Source organism: Amborella trichopoda, chromosome 12 (genome assembly GCF_054954075.1).
Source record: "Amborella trichopoda isolate Santa Cruz 75 chromosome 12, AtrichopodaSantaCruz75HAP2 v2.0, whole genome shotgun sequence".
Classification (NCBI taxonomy): Eukaryota; Viridiplantae; Streptophyta; class Magnoliopsida; order Amborellales; family Amborellaceae; genus Amborella; species Amborella trichopoda.
The window spans coordinates 8,453,378-8,462,147 of NC_142347.1; positions in this window are offsets into that span (position 1 = coordinate 8,453,378).

The following is an 8,770-nucleotide window of genomic DNA, read 5'->3' on the forward strand; positions in this document are numbered from 1 at the left end:
TATTAATGAAAGTTCATCAATTTATGGTTATATAGATGCTTCTTTTGATGCTTTTATGTGTATGGATGATCCATATTTATGGCACTTAAGATTAAGACATATAAATAAAGACAAAATGAATCAAATGGTTAAAAGAGGCTTGCTCCCTAATTTAGGAGAAATTGTGTTCAAAACATGCGAGCCATGTATTTTTGGTAAATTAACTAAGAAGCCTTTCCCTAAAGGGAAAAGGTCTAGTGAACTACTTAGTATTGTTTACTCTGATATATGTGGCCCATTAAATGTGAAAACACATCGAGGTATAGAATATTTCATAACATTTATAAACACGATTATTCACGTTATGGATATGTATACCTAACCAGTAAGAAATCAGATACATTAGAAACATTTAAAGAATATAAAGTTGCGGTAGAAAATCAATTAGGTAGACATATTAAAATTCTTTGAACAAATAGGGGAGGTGAATATTGCTCCGCCTTATTTTCTGAATTTTGTAAGGAGCATAGTATAATTCACCAAACAACTATGCCATATACACCACAATAAAATGGTGTAGTTGAAAGGAGAAATAGAACTCTAATGGATATGATTAGGTCCATGATGAGCCATTCAAATTTATCACCTCATTTTTGGGGTGAGGCTCTCAACACTGCAATATATATCATTAATCGTGTTCCAACTAAATCTATAGACTTGACCCCATATGAGTTATGGACAGGTAGGAAACCTGCCATTACTATCTTGAAAGTTTGGGGTTTTTGGGTACATGTACTTATACCACCACAAAATAGAGATAAATTACAAAGTAAAACTATAAAATGCTCTTTATAGGCTATTCATAAAATTCTAAAGGATATAGATTCTATAACCATGATACTAGATCCTTAGTAGAGAGTCGTGATGCTCATTTCTTAGAAAATATAGATGATGACAATATTTTAAATAAGCCTATTGACTTACATGAAATTGATAAAGATAAGGGTCTGGAAGACCCTGTTTCTTAGACTCCCTCTATATTTGCTGAGAATGATTCAATTGAATTAAATATACCAGATATGCCTAAAAGAACTAGAGTCCTACCTACGACTTTAGAAGAATTTTATGTATTTATGAATGAAGATTATTACTCTTCAATGAGTGAGAATACAATAGATGAACCTCATTGCTACAGTGAAGCTATTAGCTCACATGACTCAGTTGAGTGGACTCAAGCCATGGATGATGAGCTTGATTCTATTAAAAAAAAATCAAGTCTTAGAGTTGGTTGACCTCCCTAAAGATAGAAAAGCCATCAGTTGCAAATGGGTCCTAAAGAAAAAGCTTAATATGCAAATGGATCCATTGATAAATATAAAGCTAGGTTGGTAGCTAAAGGATTTACACAAAGGGAGGGCATAGATTATATAGAAACTTATTCTCCAGTAGCAAAATTTTCATCTATTTGGATCATCATTGCATTAGTTGCATATTATGATCTAGAATTATTTCAGATGGATGTCAAAACAACTTTCTTAAATGGAGAATTAAAAGAAGATAAATACATGAAACAACCAGAAGGATATATAATTAAAAGGCAAGAAGACAAAGTATATAAACTTAAGAAATCTTTATATGGTCTAAAAAAATCTTCTAGATAATGATGATACTTTACTTTTCATAATGCAATCACTGAAATTGGTTATATAGCTAATAAGTTAGACCATTGTATATATGTCTGGAATAGTGGGAGCAATTTTGTTATATTGTCACTATATATGGATGATATTTGATAGCCGCTGATGATATTGACATGATTAACCATACCAAATCATGGCTAAGTTCCCATTTTGAGATAAAAGATATGGGAGAAGCCTCATATGTATTGGGCATTAAGATAGCAAGAGATATAAGTTCAAGACTTCTATGTTTATCTCAAGAAAATTATTTAGAAAGTGTTTTAAAGAGATTTAAAATAGAAAATTGCAAGCCCATAGATACACTTGTTTGTAAAGGCTTGAAATTATCAAAGAAAATACGTCCATTAAATGATAGTGACAAAGCTGAAATAGAAAGAATTCTATATGCTCAAGCTGTAGGATGCATAAATTATGCCATGTTGTGTACAAGACCGGATTTGAGTCATGCATATGGTCTTGTAAGTAGATTTCAGAGTAATCCTGGGATGGCTCATTGACAAGCTGTAAAAATGATACTTAGATATATTCAGAAAACTAAAAATTATAAGTTGTGCTTCCAAACTGACAACTTAGAGGTTATTAGGTATTATGATGCAGATTTTACAAGAGACTTAGATGATAGAAAATCAACCCTAGGAATTGTATTCATTTTTGGTGGTTGATGTATTTCTTGGTCTAGTAAGAAACAAAGTTGTGTAGCTCGGTATACTATGGAAACCGAGTATATTGCTTGCAGCATTGCTACAACTTATGCAGTCTGGATTAAATGCTTCATAAATGATTTGAAGCTGGATATAGCCGACGGACCTATTAAATTTTTTTGTGATAATCAGGCTGCTATTTCATCAATTAGAAATAAAGCTTATAGTTCCAAGGGTAAGCACATTGAAATTGGTTATCATTATATTTATGATATTATTGGAAAGAATGAAATAATTGTAAGTTATTGGCCATCTTCAGATATGATTGCTAACCCTTTAACAAAGAGATTGAGTGCAGAAATATTATCAAAGCATGTAGCTTTGATATGACTTAAAAATATTTAAGTCAGGAACTCCCAAATGGGATATTTTTTGACGTCTTGGTCATGAGAGGAAAAACCGCATTAGCATGAAAAACCATGACATGACTTTAGGTATTTTTTGTTATGAGATGTATAACCGCACTCACGTGAAAGCCTCATGACAAAAATATGCACATAAATGTTAAATTCATTAAGGGGTAAAAACTTTATGATATTTCAATATATTTGGCCCTCATGATTAAGTGGGAGATTTTGGTACATGTGTATAGCCATGGGGCCTTTAAACGTGCTATATTTCTCTCTCTTATAATTTAATGCTTATCACTAAAAAATGGAGGCTTATTAAAGAGAGAAAGTGCCGTTATCTAACGACTAGAAAGTAACCACCCATTGCCTAGGATTACAGGGCCACTAGATTTCAAGAGGAAGCCGAACGTTGGAGAACGACCTCCTCCATCCCTCTATCCCTATTTAAAAAGGGTTTCATGGCCATGGAGAGGGACACAAAAATTTACAGAGTTCTCACGGTTCTCGTAAAAGCCTGATCTTGCGATCGATAGTCTCAAGACACTGCCCTAATCCTAAGAGTGGGTCCATCTCTTCCCTCAAGTTTTTCAACTTGCTCCCCCATCGACCATCTCTCTTTGCCATCGGCCATCTCTCTCTCTATTTCGTCTACCAACATTCTCTGAAAGCAGACATGATCAATGCACTCCCACTTTTTCTCTAGACTCTGTCTCATGGACTACTGCTCCAACCAATCCCCACTTGCAACCAAGGAGTAGACCCACCATTCAATCCCATGTCCTTCGAATCACTAAGTTTCCCAAATTTCATCTTATCTTCCATATACAAAACTGCACTTCCTTTATCATCTGAACCCACAGAAAACTAGAACCTGAGCTTGAGAGCACCTACATGTCGGTTGGAGCCGGTTGGTTCATATCAAGAGTTGTTGCGTTCTCGACACCAAGCCTCTTTGGTGGGTTCTCTTGGTACAATTGGGTCTTAGCCATGGGTGGCGCAGTTGTGTGAGAGATGACCCAGTGGCACCTCTTGTGCCCTCCCAAAGCTTGAACTGAGGTGAAAACCCTATGGCACTTTGAGCACTCATGTATATTTGGCCACGTGTAAAATTTTATTGGCTTACTTCAACAAGAGAAGTTTGAAGTTAGAGATCTAAAACTAAAATAGATAAATAAATAAATATATAAATAAAGGCTTCTAATTGGGCTGTGCTTTTATTTGGGTCAGCCTAAGCGCAACCCAATAGATTTCTTTCGAGGTGAGTTGGGTCGGGCTAGGCCGGGCTTTTATTTAGGCCAGCCTAAGCCCAACCCAATAGATTTCTTTCGGGGTGGGCCAAGCCAGACTCTTCGACGATGACTTTTGGGTGGGCCCGCAAAAGGGCAGAGGCCGAAATGGTTTCAGGCTATTTTTTGGTCTAGGCCCGATCCGACACAAACCTAGCCCGCTGGTAGCCCTAATCCCAACACAACAAAAACTTAAAAATGAACATGATCTGATGGAGGTTAAAATTCGATCAATACTTGTAAGTTTCTCTTTCGTATGCCCTAATCATACCTTTTAGGGTAGATTCGTTGTTACTACGAGTTGGATATCTTAGTTGTCTGTTCTCCTTTTTTTTTTTTTTTGATAGCTAGAAATGATGTATTTGTTTTGCACAAATGCCGAGATACGATGGACGGCTTGAGAGAGTTGCGATATTATCGGGTTTCTATTATAACTTAATTTTTTTTATCTAAAAAGATAGGGAAATTTTCGTATAGAACCCTAATTTCTCTTATTATTTCATGATAGACCCTCCTTCCGTTTTTCTTTCAAGCGGTGTAAGCAAACCCCTAAAGATTTCACCATATCCCCTTATTTTTTATCTCCATCTTTTATTGACTTTTGATGATACCATTTCAACCCAAAATATTTTTTAATGGGTGGAAAGGGAAAAAGAGGGTTAAAAAAGTTTTTCAAGTAAAATGATATAGAAAATATTTGTTGGGGCTAATTTTTATGGTCAAAATCAATAAAAGAGGGAGATAAGAAATGAGGGGGTACAGTGAAATCTTTAAGGATTTTCTTATGCCGCTTGAAAGAAAAACAAAAGGAGGATCTACCATGAAATCATATGTAGAATTAAAGTTCTATACAAATTTTTTCCAAAAACATTATGACTCAACCATGGGGCTTGGCCCCTAGCTTATATGAGTAACTAGGACTTTACCCGAATCCTGTCAGGATAAAAGGTGTTAGAAAATAAAAAAGGGTGCGATTTGTATAGAGCCGATGCTCTAAACAATCAAATTAGAGGTCACCTTCAAATAGCGTCAAGAAATGTGGTTTTAATATTGGAAATATTTGTGATAGCTTTAAAATATATTTTCATATTTAATTATAAAATTTAAACTTTCAAAAATAGTGTAGATCGAGTAGATCTATGAAAAGTTGAAAATCTTGAAAATTTACAATAAAAAAATGCATTACAAGATGGACTATTTCCAAACCTTGAAATCCATTTTTTTCTCATGTCCATGTATCTTGATGTCAAGATGATTAATTTGAGGATATTTAGGCATCAAAACAACCTCTTTTAATGAAATTTATGAGGTAGGCTCACATTTGATTGTTTAGAGCCTTGGCTCTATGTAAACGTTTTTCAAATAAAATACAAAATAAATCCTAATAAATAGAAAAAATATGTTTAAAGTAAAACCAAACAAAACATATCTAAATGAGGTTAAAATAATAGTGAAAGATCTACCAAGTCCCTTAGAGCCATCTTCAAGTGACCCTTGGGTTCGTACCTTGCTCACTGAGGGTTTGATCACACTACTGAATAGATTCTCTTGGCTATATTTCTTATTGAAAAAAAGTGTTCCTTATTCTCTAGGGCAAGCTTTCTATGCTTCCCCTATAGCATAAAACTTATATACTTCCCCTTATCCAATCGTCCATTCTGAATGGAGTGCTAAGATTATCCCAATCACAATGTCACGTCTCTACGCTATTTTATTTTTAAATTTTTTCCTATAAACAATTTTGACACCAAATTTTGGACGTCTAATTCTCTATTAAACTCACACTAGAGAAAAATATAAAAACATATTTCCAATAAAATAAAATGACCAAAATACTCTTGAAAGATTCAAGGGTATTTTGATTCTTATATTTTATCAAAAAATTATTTTTAATATTTTTTATAGGTGCTCCTCAATGAGAAGATGGTACGTACCAAATTTCATATTCATACAATTTGTATAAAAAAATTAAAAACAAAATACTTTGAGACGTCGAATCTAAGATCAAACGGTGGGTGACTCTCTTGATCAAAATTGGACGGCTAGATGGTAGGGGAAGCATAGATCTTCTATGTTGTAGGGGAAGTTTAGAAACCTTTCCCTATTCTATGATGAAGAAATGTTCTTTTAAGGACACCTGAATTTTGGAAAAATCAATGTGTATTGGGGGTATTTTAAAAAAGAAAAAGTTTATATGAGGTTGTAACCTTAAAATGTTAAATTACAAATGCACCTAAAAACTCCGTCAGAGAATATTGTTTTAATGTTGAAATATCCTCTAATTGATCATCTCGACATCGAGATGTATGAATATGAGAAAAAAAAACAAGAAAAAGAAAAAAAGAATTTTGAGTCCCATAAATAGTGATATATTATCCAGATCGTCCATTTCCAAGATTTTCATATATTTATAGATCTACTTGATTTTGACCATTTTTGAACTTTAAAATTTTATAATTAGATATGAAAATATATTTTGAGATAATCCTAAGAATATTTTACACCAAGATTACATGTTAAGATAAAATTTGGAGGTGTGCCTTAATTGGATTGTGTAAGGTTACAAACTTATAGAATCAACACCCTTTTAAAAATAATCCAAAAACAAGGGAAAATATAAAATAAATATTCATGGCCAGAATACTTTTAAATTTTTGGCAATATAATAGAAAAAAAAATATTATAAATAAATTTCTTATTTTTATGAATTTTATATTGTTTTGAATATTTTTTAAGATCTTTGAGTCGAATCACCCGATGCAAGGATACGCAGAGGATAACGAGTGCGAGTTACTCGAGCAAGTTTGAGTTAGCTGACCCGAGTTTTTCCACAATAGCCTTGGTAGATGGCTTGAAACCTCTATCAAATCCCTAGGTTTCTATTGGAACTTGTGTTTTGACTGGAACTTGTTATTCTTGGGTTCTAGAGAGATGCCAACAAAGGGAGATAAAAATCATAGCTTTTGGGTGGCATCTGACCCTTTCTTCATCAAAGGATACCTACATATACAAAGTAAGATGATCCCTTCATTTGTTTACATGCCTTTTCAAATGGCAAGCCTTTACAAAGTATGATATCCCCTCATTTGTATGTGACATGCTCCATATGGGAGATAAAACATGAGGTAAGTGTCACTACGATTACATAAGAAGTAAGAAGTATCAACTGCTATTCTCTTTCTAGTTTAAAGGATTGGTTCGGTGGCTCTCCTCCATAAAATCTTCTGGTGGCTATTCCACCCCATTAAAACTAAGTAATTTGCATTCAAAGGTTTGAGCATCAGTGTTTGATTTAGATTCCACCCTTGTGGATGTGAGGATCTTCATGGCATTTTTTGATATTTTTAATAGTTAATAGAATAAAGGACATCCACAGTATATTTAGATTTCTTATATATAAGAAAAGAAAAGAAAAGGAAAAAAAAAATCCTATGACATGAATTTCCAGTTGGGGATTAAATTAACTAGAGGTAATATTATCCAAACTAAAAAAGATCACACATTTATTGGATGGGATTCCTCATTGCCATTTTCTATATGAGGGGATCAAGAGAGGAACAACATTCCTCACATTAAAAAACATAGTAGTCACATGCTTCTTAAAAAGTGCCTCTCCTTACATCAAAATCTCTCTCTCTTGTCCTATTTTGTCTATAGAAACCTTAAGAAAATAAAAACCCGATTAGGAATTTAAGAATTATTACGTCATCCATCAAAGGCTCAGGATTTGTGCAGTGTATATTTTACTTTCAATTTTTGTAATAAAAAGTCGGCCTGAGGTTTGTAGGCATGGATTTCTCGGGGATTCACATGCCCAATGAAAAGAAAGATGGTCTCCAACTGCAAAAGGCAAATCTTTTTGCTTGTAGTATTTTGTTACCTCTCCTAAGGCATCGTAAAATAAAAATTTGCACAACAATGATGGGATTTTGGTAATGAATATTGCCAGAAAACTATTAGAAATATGGGAATTGGTTGTCAGGCCCACAAGTGGATGCAATTTTGGGCCCAAACTTGGTGGATCCTCCCATTTTTTGGAGGAGGATCCCATGAATAAAGCCAATGGGGTTTGGAGTCGGTTATGGTCCAAGATCATTTTGTGGAGTACACAATGAAAGTGTATGGTGGAACCTATCTAGACAGAGATTGAACAACCCAGAACTAACGCTAAATTGAGCGTTAAATATCCCTAAGAAACCTTCAAACGTTAAATTCATCGAGTGGAGAAGTATGAAGGAATTAGCAAGTGAGTCTTGCTGCTACATCTACCTGTTCATAATACATATACAATGGCAAATACTTATAAATATTTAACTGTGTATGTTATCTCTCAGTTGCTATATTTCTTCAGTATATCTCACATTGTTTCTTGATGTCTTTGATTGAGATATTTATAGTCTCGAACACTTTAATTACTTACTCTCGATCGTGTCCAATGGTTACGAGATAGTGCATGTAGTGGTCCTCGTGTCTTGCTCTGATGATGGCACATAGTTTTGCACGCTCCAAATGCAATAGGTATAAAGCAAGATAAAACATGAGGTAAGTGGCACTACGATTACACAACAAGTATCAATTGCTGTTCTCATTCTAGTTTAAAGGATTGGTTTAGTAGCTCTCCTCCATAAAATCTTAAGGTGGTTGTTCCATCCCATTAACATTAAGTAATTTTTATTAAGAGGTTTGAGCATAAGAATTTAGATTCCACGCCTTGTCGGTGTGAGGATCTTCATGCCATTTTTGATATTTTTAAT